At 37.6% G+C, this 13,726-nt stretch overlaps 1 long non-coding RNA gene across 1 annotated transcript; it reads left to right on the forward strand.

Annotated features, from left to right (window-relative positions):
• The first annotated feature begins 663 nt into the window (after positions 1-663).
• LOC109384045 (uncharacterized) lies at positions 664-10,655 on the forward strand. Its single transcript, XR_002124336.1, has 3 exons — positions 664-816; positions 2,301-2,381; positions 8,604-10,655. It is a non-coding gene; the product is annotated as an uncharacterized LOC109384045 (long non-coding RNA).
• Positions 10,656-13,726: the final 3,071 nt, after the last annotated feature.

Genomic DNA, 13,726 nt, shown 5'->3' on the forward strand with positions numbered 1-13,726 from the left:
GGCCCAGATGACAGCATTAGTGGTATTTGAGAACCTATAGCGCCTACCAGGATCCGCTTGTCGAACCCCGGAAGAGGAGTTCCCAATTACTTTCCCTGCCTCTCCTGGAACAATCGCTGAAGAGAGGATCTCAAGAGCCCTACAGTTGGATGTAGGAAGCAACAAAACTGTCCCTTGTAACAGGTTGACATTCGGCAGAAGATCCCTCAAAGAAAAGTGACGAAACTGCTCTCGTGTATTGACCAGAGCTGTAAACAGCAGTCCAACATTTGGGCCCTTTAAGAGTCGAAATAGGCCAAAGTCAGAGACAAACTGGAGTTATATTGTTTGCCTAGATTTGCCCAGAATCAAAAAGCTCCAGGGCCTGAGAATGAAATTATTAGTACACTTTAACCTAACGGTGGTTTAAAATAGTCATGCGGCCTAGCCAGACTACTTTACCACAAAGTGACACTGCTTCTACATGGAAATAATTTTACATTCCTAACAAACGAATTACAAAAGCATTTTCCCCTATTACCTCATCCCTGGGACCCAATCCAACAAAAAGAGGATGGAAAGAATGGGGCTTAGCGCTATTGATTGACGTACATTCCAACCAATCTACAACGGAAACAGAGCGCGCCTGCGCAATTCGTTATCCAACCAATATCCAGCGAAAGCGGTAGAGGCTGTCTTGTGGAAACGGCCACCGCAGGGTTGGCGGACTTGGGAAGGAGCAAAGATGGCGGAGTGAGGCGTTCCGTGGCATACCGGCCTTTGGGCCGGGGGTGGGTCGGCCCTGGGCGGTCAAGTGCTTCTGCTGGCTCGTGCGAGGTAAGCCGAGAAGGCCAGTGACTGGGGGACGAGCAGGAAGTGGTGCGGCCCAACCCAGCGGGGCACGGGAGCGCGCCGAGCCTGCCCGCAGCTGGCGCGGGCATCAGCCGGATGCGAGTTTCCTCTCGAGCTGCCCCAGGACGGCCGCACCCACCTTGCGCGGTGTGTCTTATCAGCACCTGGCCCTCGACCCACCACCATCCGTCTCAGTACCTTGCCTTTGGCTGCCGGGTAGTTCCCGGTGATTGCACCCACGCGGGTGAATATTTGGCAGCTGATGTGTCGGCCTTCGGTTTATCTTTTGAAGAATATCTTTGTTTTATTGATTTATTTATACTCCTAGCCTCACGGCTTCGTGGTCACTGTTTTGCCTGAGGCTCCGGTATCAATCCAGGGCTGTTGCAGCTCGGAGTATTTTGTGTCCCTGGTCCATTGACCTTGAGATTTGGAGTAACAGTTTCCCTCCCGCTCCCCAGGATTTTAATTTGAGTCTGTTTATGGTGCACGTTTCTCTTCCCACCTTTACTATATTCATTCGTTCCCAGTCCCACCTCTCAAACTTAAGATCTGAGTAAGCAGCTTTGTCCTTGTATCGTCGACCTGATAATTACCTAATGGTGCATTAATCTTGGCTGACTAAGTCTCGGTAGAATTCACCGTTGTTGTTTTACAGAATTAAAGAAGTCTGTACAGTTTTTACTTATTTTTTAGAGAGAGAATGAGAGTTTGGGGAATTATAATTGGAACGTAATTTGTGTAATGTGGGGTTGCAAAGTGTAATACTGTTAGGAATTTGTATTTGGTTCTTGTTTAACATTATGGGGTATCTCTTTTTGTAATTTGTATTGTTACAACCCCTCACTCAGTTTTAAGTTAAATACTGGGAAAGGTTTCTGTTACTAGATTCTGAATTGGTGAAATCCGTTTAAACCTGGCGTGTTAGCGAGTCCAGTTCCAATGACATATCATAATAAAATGAATATTTCTGGTATGCTCCTTTGCTGGCCCTGGATTTAGCAGAGCTGAAAATATTAGGTAAAGAAGCACTTCTAAATAAGACCTTTCTTTTGATTTTGTGAGGAGTAAGTTTTCATTTCATCTAGGAGAAAAAAGAAGATACTGGGCAGAGGAAAGGAAGGGAACATTTTTTCTCCCTTCCTTACGAACAGAGGGGAGTGGTCATCTATACTAAAGCTAAGGTCTTTTGTGGGGGAGAAGAGAGTCCATAGCATCATTATCAAGGGGACAGTGTTCCATAAAAACTTGGGAACCACTACTCTTAAGAGTTTTGACATCTTTATAAAATTAATGCCGGTGCAGGTAAAGAAAGCTTCTTTCTGATTGTTCCTTCTGAATAGTTTTTGATAGTGATTTTTTTTAGACTAGCTTGGGATTCTTTTGAATAATTTTGCACATGAATGCATATAGCATAAGTGAGGGCTGTATCCTCACTGTAACATTCTTTTTATTTTTCCTTATCACAGGAAGAACATTTTCCTTGACTTTTAGGTACTTTTATATTCATCTCGAGAAGAAAACAAAACTCCGAACTCAGGTTTTGGCAAGTGAGTAATAGTGGCTAATGCTTCCAAATATTGTTTAAGCAGCTTGAAAATAGCTAGAGAGAAGTGGAACAATAAATCATTAGCTTCAACTGAAGATGAACATCAAGTGACTATAAACTATTGATATTTAAGCTAAACCTTTTATTTTCAGCAAAAGCAGTGTATTGAATATAAAAAAGGAAAAATTTAATCATTTGCCCAAACCAATAATTTTTATTGGATAAAGAAAAAAAATACCGATTTAATTAGAATGAAGGAGTTCAACTGATAAAATATGTTACCAGGCAAATTTTAGAATATATTCACTTAAGTTTTAATTATAGACAAATGTTGATATTTTAATCTTTAATTTCTAAATCTTTTAAGTACTCCTTTAATGTTCCTAGGTGTGAGTCTATTCTGTGCCAAGTGTTGATGCTTTCTGAATTTACCACAGAAGTAGGTTCTGTTGCTCAAAGAGCAAGAGGTGATACATGCTTTCATAATTGACAATACCTTATCTGCAAAATAGGGTTCATACCTACTGTACTAGTTTCCTAGTGCTGCCATAACAAAGTACCACAAACTAGGTGACGTAAGAGAAATTTATTGTCTCACAGTTTTGGAGATCAGATATCCAAAGTTATGGTGTTGGCAGGGCCATGCTCCCTCTGAAGGCACTAGTGAAGGATCTCTTTCAGGCCCTTTTTCTAGCCTTTGGTAGTTCCTTGGCTTGTGGCACCATAACTCCATTCTTCACGTGGTATCCTCCTGTGTGTGCATCTGTATCCTAAATTCTCCCTTTTATAAGGACACCAGTCAGATTAGGGGCCCACCCTGCTCCAGCATGACCTCCTCTTAACTAATTATATGTGCAGTGACCGTTTTCAGATAAGGTCACATTTTGAGGTACTGGGGCTTAGGACTTCAACATATGAATTTGGGAGGACACAATTCAACCTGTATCATCTACTTAGTAATATACGTTGATCATATATAAAAATCATTCAAGGTAAAACTGCTTTAAAGAATAAAATCTTGTATACCACCTGTGTGAGGTACTTAGAGTAGTCAAAATCATAGAGAAAGTGAAGTGTAGAATGATGGTTTCCAGGGGCTGCAGGGAAAGAAAATTGGGAGTTATTTAATGAGTACAGTTTCAGTTTTGCAAGATAAAGAGTTCTGGAGATGGATGGTGGTGATAGTTGCACAACAATATGAATGTACTTAATACCAATGAACTGAATACTTAAAAAGGGTTAAGATGATACATTTTATATGTATTGTTTTAAAAAATTGAAAAACAGGTAAGTAAAAAACTCCCAACTATATATATGCGCGCGCGCGTGTGTGTTTGTATGTGTGTGTGTGTGTGTGTGTGTGTGTGTGTGCGTGCGCGCGCCAAAAAAATGTATACAAGTGGACACTTTGGTCAACATTGCTCAAGCAGTAGTTCACTATAATCAGAAGTGTCTGGATGCTAATGGTAACCACTTTGAGCACCTCTTGTAATTGCAGAAGTCAAACATGACTTGTATTCATCTTTTGTTACCAGTGTATATTGAGCATTACAATTTTAATAGTTTTTTTCTTTCTTAAAATGTGTATACATTTTTTTGGCACCCTCTATATTTCAATATTAAGAAGAGGAATAAAAACTGATGGGGCAAAATGCCCTTTAGATGATGGTCTTTATCATATGCCTTTAGAGTGGAGGCTTTATTGTTTGGATGTAGAACCTTAATTAAGTGCAGGTCCACAGTAATAGAAACTTGACATTGGTATAGCACAATATTGGTAACAATCTAAATATCCATCTATAGGGAACTTATGTGAATAAGTTTAGGTGCTTCTGTACTTACAAGGTAGCTTTAATTCTGATACGGAATGATCTCTAATGTACATTAAAGGGAAAAGCAAGGTGCAGAACAAGATGCATAGTGTGCTTTCATTTGTGGGGATAAAATAAATCTACTTATACATGTTTTACATTACCAAAGACTCTCTCTAAAAGGATATGCAAGAAACACTGTATACCCTATTTCACCTTTTCCTATCATGTGCATTTGTTACCTTTCAAGTAAATAATTCAAAATATTCAAAGAAAGAAAGCATTCAATAAATATTTGATAAGTGACTAAGAAGTTAATTTTACATTAGTGTAGTCTATCCATATCTCAGGGTATAAACTGGCCAACAAGCACTTTTTTAAAATAATAATAACTTAAATTTGAGTGACAGGGATAGCCATTGTATTTTGTGAAATGTGTTCTGAATATTTACAAAGCAAAGTAAGAAAGGAATATTTAACTCCCATAATATATTATTCTTCCTGTTCTTAGAGGAAGCAAAGTGTATTGGTTTAATTTATTGATGCATAACCAAATACCCAAAGTTTTGTGGATTAAAACAACAGTAAACATTTATTACCTCTCACAGCTTATGTGGGTCTGGAATTAGGGAGCAGTTTAGCTGGAGCTTTCTGGCTTGGAGTCTCTTACAAAGTTGCAGTCAAGATAATGGCTAGGGTGGCAGTCATCTGATCTAATTCCATGGTGGCTCATTCACATGGCTGGCATATTCATGCTGGTAATGGAAAGCCTCAGTTCCTTCCAGTGTCAGCCTCTTCCAGGGTTGCTTGAGTGTCTTCACAATACAGCAGCTGGCTTCTCCCAGGACAAGGCAAAAGCCACAGCCCCATCTATGACCTTGCCTCAGAAGTCACTGTTACTTCCTCCTCATTCTGTTGGTCACTATTTTGACACCAACTAGTGTACTTCGACAAAATTCTGACACTAGCCATCTGGAGTTAATGCGGACCCCACAAGTCAAAGAGCATGGTCTCCAACAAGACTGCTCTCACTTTAGATGCATTTGCACTTTGGAAGATTCCCAGGCCACCCGAACTTCTGACCAACGAGCTACAAAGTCAGGGGTTCCCACAACCCTGTCAGAACCAGCTTTTGGTTTTGTTGATTTTCTTTGTTTTTCTATTTTATTTATTTCTGCTCCAATTTTTTTTTTCCTTCTTGCTAGCTTTCCATTTAGTCTATTTTTCTAGTTACTTAAGGTGTAGAGTTAGGTTGTTGATAAGAGATCTGTCTTTTTTAATGTAAACATTTAAAACTGTAAATTTCCCTGTTAGGAAGCACTGCTCCCGCTGCATCTCGTAAATTTTGGTATCTTGTGTTTTTGTTTTCATTTGTCTCAAGATATTTTCTAATTTCCCTTGGGATTTCTTCTTTGACCCATTGGTTGTTTAGGAACGTGTTGTTCAATTTCATTGGCTCATTTACTGTAAATTTCAAGGATTTAGTCTCCCTTTCAGAGACAGCGCCAGTTAAACTCCTTATTATACAATAGTCACATATATCAACCCTGATGCTTTGTTAGAGGGGACTATAAAAACTTGAATACCAGGAGGCAGCAATAACTGGGGACCATCTTGGAAGCTATCACACAATCATTTGACTCAGATCTGTGGCCCAAGTGCTACATTGGAAACTCCTGTTTTCCCATTTCATCCTCCCAGTAAGTTAGATTTTCTAATACAAAGTTATTTTGTGTAATCAACAAGCACTAAGTGACGTCAGAGACCCAGAAGTGCCTAGTAAGGTACCAAGTTTACAGGGTTGTACTTGTAAGTTTTGTAGATCAGAGTGTATAGTTAAGTGCTTACCATGGGTCACATCCTAGCCTGGGTGCTTGGAATTCATCAGTGAACAAAACAGAGTCCTTCCCAGTGGAGCTTACATTTTAGACAAGACAGTAAATGAGAAACATAGTAATAAGTACCATATGTAGTAGGTTAGATAGTGTTACCTGCTATGGATAAAAGGCAAAGTAGAGTAGGGTAAAGGAGAATGGTGGAACTATGTCTGTGGGTAGGATGGGGGGACAATATAATCTTAAATAGGGGCTCAAAGTAGTCCTCATTGAGAAGATAACATTGGAGTAAAGGTGAGGGGATTAACTATGCAGATGCCTGGTGGAAGAGTTCTCACAAAGGGAACAGCCAGTACAAAGGCTGTAAGGTAGGAGCATGCCTGACATTCCAGGAAGAGCAAGGAGTCCACTGCCATTGGACCCCATGATGGGGGGAGACAGAGTTGGGATCAGAAAAGATACAATCTTTTAGATCTTATGGGGAATTGTAGGTCATTCTTTGGTCAGAACTTTGGCTTTGATACTGAGCAACTAATTCAGTTTGTTTTTTTGGGTTTTTTAAAAAGATTTTATTGGGGAATTGGGTGAGGGAACAGTGTTGGGGAACAGACAACTTGCTGTCCTTTTGTTCTTCAGTCTAGTTGTGGAGGACGTCGCTTCACTGGCCCATGTTGGTATTGTGATCATTGCGCTCTTCCCCGCTGAGGCAGATCGGTTGCCTGCCAAATCGGTTGCCAGCCATTGGACGGCAGCTCACACCAGCTGCCAGCGGCTCACAGTAGCTTATGGCAGCCCACTGCAGCCTCCACCATCGCTGGTGACTCACAGCAGCCCAGCTCCAGGTCGAGCTGTTGTTCACCATCTTAGCTGTAGAGGGCGCAGCGTCACTGGCCCGCATGTGGGATCCGAACCGGTGGCCCTGCTGCTCAGAGCTTGCACTCCCAAGCCAACTCTTAACCGATGAGCCACTTGGCTGGCACCTAATTCAGTTTTTGAATGGGCACTACAGTTTGATACGTATGTGTGTGTTTAGAGTATATAAAATTGAATAGTCATGTCTGAGGTGTGAAATTGGGTATTTTGAAGAAAATACAAACTTATGATAGTCTAGCAATATTATTGCCTAATATTAAGATATAGATTTTTGGGGGGATGAACTTACTATATATGAAGGAATATGTTTTTAAAAGAATCTAGACAGTTTTCTTACTAAGAAAAGGTGCTCTTTTTAAAGGCTTTTTTGATGCTTGTTTGGTTTATATATTCTGGAAAGAACTACCTTGTATCGTTTTTTCCCCTCAACGTTACTGTCAATTATCTTGCCATTGAACTGCCTAACAGTCCTAGTGGCTGGTGCAAGCTTTGAATTAGCCTGAGTAAGCTTATATAATGAAACAACCCTTTTGCCCATAAGTTTCTAAAGGCCTGTCTGTGGATCATCTGTTTTTTTCCCTTAACCGCCAGTGCTGCTTTTGCAATAAATGCAAATTCTGTAGTTCTCTTGTTTTATTCTGAATTAATTTACATTTGCCTTTCAAAGTTTTGAATCAGAACACTTATATTCAACCAAAAGAAGTTATTTAAATTCAGTTCAGAGTTGACGTGTTTTTTTTTATATATATGTGACATACTAAAAATGGAGGGTTAGGAAGACTAGTTAATCGCATTTGACCATTTGTGTAAGCCAAAGTGATTTAAGTTTTTGATATTCATCTGTGATTTTTAAATTTTTATTGTAAAATATATAAATTTATCATTTTAACCATTTTTAAATGTATAATTCGGTACCATTAAGTATATTCACATTGTTGTGCAACCTTTATATTATCTATTTCTAGAAGTTATTCATCATCCCAAACAGAAACTCAGCATCCATTAATCAATAACTCTCCCTTCCCCCTCCCCCAGCTCCTGGTCACCTCTGTTCTACTTTCTGTCTTTAATAATTTGCCTATTCTAGGTACCTCAGGTAAGTGGAATTATACAATATTTGTCCTTTTTTGTCTGGTTCACTTTTTCATATATTTGCAGTTTCACAATGACCTGCTAATGTTTTTACATGCTTGCATTTGATCATTATACAATATATATTGTTTTACTTATATTTTACAAAATTTTTATTGTTTAGTGTTGTCTTACATAGTTGAAGATACTTCAAAGTAAGATGTTTTGTATGGTTTTGAATATTAAGTATGTAGACATCAAATTTGGAGTACAATACTGCTTTTAAACACGTTTTTAAAAACATGATTGTACATGTTTTATGTACAATCAGTTTATGGCTGTAAAAACTTGGATACGTTACTCCATTTACATAAAAGGAAATTGATGTATATATCTCATTTATGTAAGTTTTATAAATCTAGCTTTTTTGTATTATATATTTTTTCTGGCTACTGCTTCTGCTTTTGTGATAAGGATACTGAATTTCAAATTATGGTTGGACATTTTCTTCTAGACAATGTGTAATCCAAAATATTGTTTTCTTTATATGTGTTAAATACTATTTTTAAAAGTAAGCTCATGCAGAAGTACCTGTCTTAATTTTCCTGTTTTTAATTTACTTTGTATTTCCAGGTATTTCTGTGTCATCTCCTAGAGTGAGTAATCCTGCTTTGTTTATCCGGCCACTTTCTCTAATCTTGAAATATGGATATCTCTTCTCTACACTTTACCTCCATGATTTGGATTGGAAAAGGCTGCTTGTCTATTTTTTTCCACCTCTCAAATTCAACTCAGAGAAGTTCCTAGGGTGCAGTCATCCTGCAGACTTCTCCAGGAAGAAAGAAACAACTGACATGTGTCTTCTGATGCTATCTGCTTAATTGTAAAGAAATTATCTTGCAAGCCGAAGGCTGATGTTAAATTTGAAACAGGTGCTTAGATGGTGATATTTGTGAATTCTTTACCTTTTGTTCCCAACAAGAAGACTTATATATAAATAGCAAGTATGGATGACATTAGGTTTTTTTTTTTAATGTCTTCCAGTTTCAGCCACTATCATGATAAGCACAGTTAAGACTGCAGTAGCAAATTCCAAATATGTGTTGAAATTTGAAATGAGAGATGATAAAAATTACATATGTGTCTATTAATAAATCCTGGCTCATCCTGTGACATTAACTGGATAAGAACAAAGATCTAATTTTGCAGTAAAACTTCTGATGTGATAAAGAAGCATAAAGACAAACTATCTGAAGGTTAATTTCATATGTGAATAAACCATCACAATCTCTGTATAAATACGTATTTTTACATGTGTAAATCCACATTTTTGAATGAGAAGAGGGATTTTTCTCCTAGAAAAAGAAGCTGTTGTTCTTCCTCGAAAGTCTTTGGACATTTGGTATTTTTAAATGTTTTTTTCGTTCTTCTAAGGACCACATTGTGCAGATACTAACCCTATGAATGCATGCTTGGGTTTAATGAAAGGTTGGTAAAAGGAAACAAAAGTTTTGAGTCCAATGATGGAACCCTATTCACCTCCGTAGGATGAGAGGCTGCTGTATTACCAATTACTTCATTCTTTTTTGTGGAGTCCTATATAGCTCTTGAGACTTGGTTTTCCGTGCTGCTAGGCTGGCAAAAAGGTGGCACGTATGGTTTTTCTGCTCAGAAAATGGTACGACCCTACAGTATAACCTGCCTTCAACTTTGGACATGGAGGAATGTAGGGGGGAAATGAGAAGTTTCCATATAACTTCCTTCTTCTAAGAAAAGACGTGAAAATGCCTTATGCAGCTCCACCTGACTTTATGGCATTTTACATTCTATAGCTGTTTTTTTGTAAAATCATAAATAACTTTTTTCCTTTGACTCAAGATTGGTACTTGGATGTTTGATTTATTTTTCTAGATAGCTGTAATGTTAGGCTGAATAGGCTTGGGACTCAGGTAACTTTCTCCAATTGGAACGTTCTCATCAGCAAACGGGCCTTAGAAGCAGTGTTCCCAAACTTGTGGTTGGATCAGTGTTGATTTAGAAGAAATTCAGGGTCTGAAAAAAACCTCAAACAAGAAAAATCGTTCCAATAAGAAATAGGCTCTTCCTTCTCTTCCCTTAAAACTTATACTATATGATGAACAGACTATAGTTCTAAAGCTGTTCTTAAAAATCAACAGAGGACCATTGTATGAATTGTCAGGTCTTTACATGAGAGTGAAACCTTCATGAGTCTTTGAGTAGAGAAAGGATTTAAAGCTTCTTAGATGAAATTAAGAACAAATCATCCTAGATTATATCTGTGATTTAGGGACTGTTTTCCCAGGGCCATACATGCTATAATGCTGAAAACTTCAGATTTACCAAAATTTGAGAGTAATAGAAATCGCCAAAAAGTGGAAATGTTGAGCCCTCTTGATTAGTTTCATTGGTCAACCAATTTTAATTGGCATAGGAAGCTTTTTAGTAAAATAATTACATCATATAGGTAAATAAATAATTTCCTTTGAAGGCTATTACTAAGTGGTAAAGCATAGAAGTAACTTTGGATAAAGGTAACTTAAGTTTTTCTCTAAATTCCCAGCCATCTTCTAGTATTTTAATATTTTGGAATTGTTAAAGACAGAATGGAACTTTTAAACATGGGTCTGTCCCATTGGTACGTTGAAAATACAATATTATGGAGAATTTGGATGTTCAGTTGTCTGTTACCTATCTTCCCCATGTGTTTGACAACTTTTTGGGTAGGATCATTTGGCAGGAGATAGGGACCCTGTACTATCAGCACCAGTGAACCATCTCCGGCCCACTTGTTTGAATATGTATCAGACTGGGCCTCTCCAGTTGCTTTATATTTTTTCATTTCACCGTTTAATGCTCTTTCATGTTGTTTCTGCATCTTGTCACCAAATGGCATTTAACAAAATGGGTATATTCCAGTTGTACTTGTCCAGTGTTTAATACATCTACATTTTTTTCCTGGTCCATTTTGGTCCCCTTCTTGATGGCAAAAGCTACAATTTTAGGCAGGACTATGCCTCGTTCTGTAGTTGTACCTACTTCCTTTCCTTTGCTCATCTATGTTAGCTAGCAGTTTTTCTTTTAAAAAGTTAAAAACGGGATATGTGCAATAGAAATATATATATATGTATATTTTAATACTTGTGGACAAATGTTACAAGTTGTTTAAGAACAACAAAATCACCAATGTCTTCCATTTTGAGATGTGTATAGTTTTGTAAGCATCAGTGCTTGGTAGCATATTGTAGTGCCATGTTAGGAGTTAGTGCATGAACTTAGTAATAATTTAAACTTCTGGATGAATTATTATAATAACCAATAGTGTAAAAAGAGTGGAAAATCCAGACCTTCTTTTTTTCCATAAATTTTTGTATCTGTGATATTCTCCCTGGGGAAAGGAGATTAGGCCAAAAAGACTCATTTATGAACAGAAATGTGGGATCATAATGTAAAATACTGTGTTTGAGGATACTTAAGCTTTCCATGAGGTAGCTGGAAACCAGCTGCATTTGTGTCTTATGAAACCTCAAATCAAAATGAAGCCCCATTTCGTGATTCTGCTTTGTTCTGTTTGAGGTGAGATTGTTCTTAACGCTGTTTTCACATATGCCCTTTAAGGTTTATTATTTTCCCACTCCTTTTGCATCAAGAAAGTATATTTTGCATGTCTTACTAAGATGCTGTGTTAATTGCTTAAGTGTTTTTGTAATCTGCAGACGATTTATATTTCCTATTTGCAGCATGCTAACAGGAGAACACTGGTCAGTAGTTCAGTGTCCTAGATTTGTCACAGGCTTTTCCTATTTCCAGATCTGCTGAATTGTATATTGATGGGATTCCAGACCTTTTCATGAGGGTTTAGAATGTAGCTGATGGAGTTTACCTAGGTTGTCATGTAATAACTAACTTGGTTATGGTAAGCCACCTAAGACAGCTTTCACTTTTTTCAACTTTCCTTGTAGACATAAAAGTTGTTTTGTTCTGAAATCAACATAGCTTTCTGTAGAAAAGAAATTCCTACATCTAAAAGCTGTCTTTAGAGCTTGGAAACAGCAGTTTTCTGAGGTGATTTTTACATCTTGTTATTAGGAGTCCAGGATTCATTGACACAGGTTCTACAGTTAGCATGATAGGAAATGTAAAACTTTTTTTTTTTAAGTTGAAGAAAAGGACAGTTTATTAGAAGAAAAAACACATTTTAAAGAAGCAGAAGCGGGCCCAAGCAGTAGAGAATGGCTCAAGAGCCATTATTAGAAGAGAAAGTACACTCCAAAGAATTTGGAGCTGACTAAGCAAAAGAAGTTCAAAAGGCACTCAAAACTATTTTAATGTGGTGTGTCCCGTGTGTAGAAGCAAGTTTAGACAAACTCTTTGGCAGCAGATTTCCAGGGCCCAAGGTTTAGAGTCTCATAGTGTATTCTCAGTAGTTGTACTCTTGGCTCAAGTAGTTTAGTGCCTGTGAGAATCCATTTCTGAAAAGCATTTAAACATTTTTTTAAAAATACCTCTGAAAAGGTAATGAATGCAAAATAGCACAGTATATAGGAAAGGATATTTCCTGTTGCAAAAAAAAAAAGCCATTGAATAATTTTCAAGAGGTAGAATTTTAGTAGCAATAACAGTTTTGCATGTAGAGTAAGTTGCATTAGCAAGGTTATACAGTAGAGTAAGCTTTGTTACTTGAATTTGTGAGGCTCTGCGATTAACAGTTGCACAAAAAGATGTTCTGGATAAAGAGCATATAAAAGGTACTTTTAAACTATGAATGTATCTGAATATATCAGTGTGTGAGAAAAAGCAACTTTTGTGGAAGTTAAAGGTTAAAGACCCTATTTGTTTCCTAGAACAAAAGTTAACAGCCATTGAATGAAACTTCTAGTGCTTAACCTGGAAACAAATGTACTACTAATTACTAATGCAGCCCACAGAAGCCATCACATGGGGATTTTACTTTTAGTACCAGGCTAATAGCATACTTTTTGCTTTGTCTTTCTCCATTAGTTTCCTGGGTGTATTTTTAAAAAGGAAAAGTTTGTAGTGTATGTATATTTAAGGTTAAAAAAACCAAAACGATAACTTGGATAGTTGACTTTTCCTCATGCCTATGTTTAGGGGAGTTAGGATTTAACAGTATAAAACGAAAGGATTGAAGGGTCTAGCCAAAGAGTGTTTGTTGGATTTTTAAACCTTGTCTAATGTAGATATGCTAGGCCTATGGCCTGTGACTGCTTATTTTAACAAGAACCCAGCAAACTCGTTTCTTGACCTGAGGAATCATACAGCTCACATCAGGATATAATAATGGAACCAGAATGACTTCATGTTATCTTGGCCATTTAGCACCTTGAAGATCCTTGAAAAGTTTGGATCTATGTTCCCTTGTTTTCCCAGGGGAGGGGGGAAAAAAACAAACTAAAAGTGGAATAGATCTGAGAAAACAGTCCCTCTTGAATATTTAATTCTTATATGGTAACTCCAAAGGATAGGGAAAAGGCTATATTAAACTGATTATAGCTCCTCTTTAAATATCCTACACCATCGGTGTTAGAGACGTTGGAATAACCAAGCAATATTGAGACATCTGCACGATCATGAGGACACCACTGCATATTACTGTAATGTCAACAGCTTAGTTACTTAGAACAATTAAAGATTACCCTTCACAGCCACATTAATAGCTCTAAATGCTAAAATGTGCTGTAAGTTTTTGTAGTCTCAAAGTTTGTGGTTAATTACTT

The sequence above is a fragment of the Hipposideros armiger genome, unplaced genomic scaffold, assembly GCF_001890085.2.
Source record: "Hipposideros armiger isolate ML-2016 unplaced genomic scaffold, ASM189008v1 scaffold_92, whole genome shotgun sequence".
Classification (NCBI taxonomy): domain Eukaryota; kingdom Metazoa; phylum Chordata; class Mammalia; order Chiroptera; family Hipposideridae; genus Hipposideros; species Hipposideros armiger.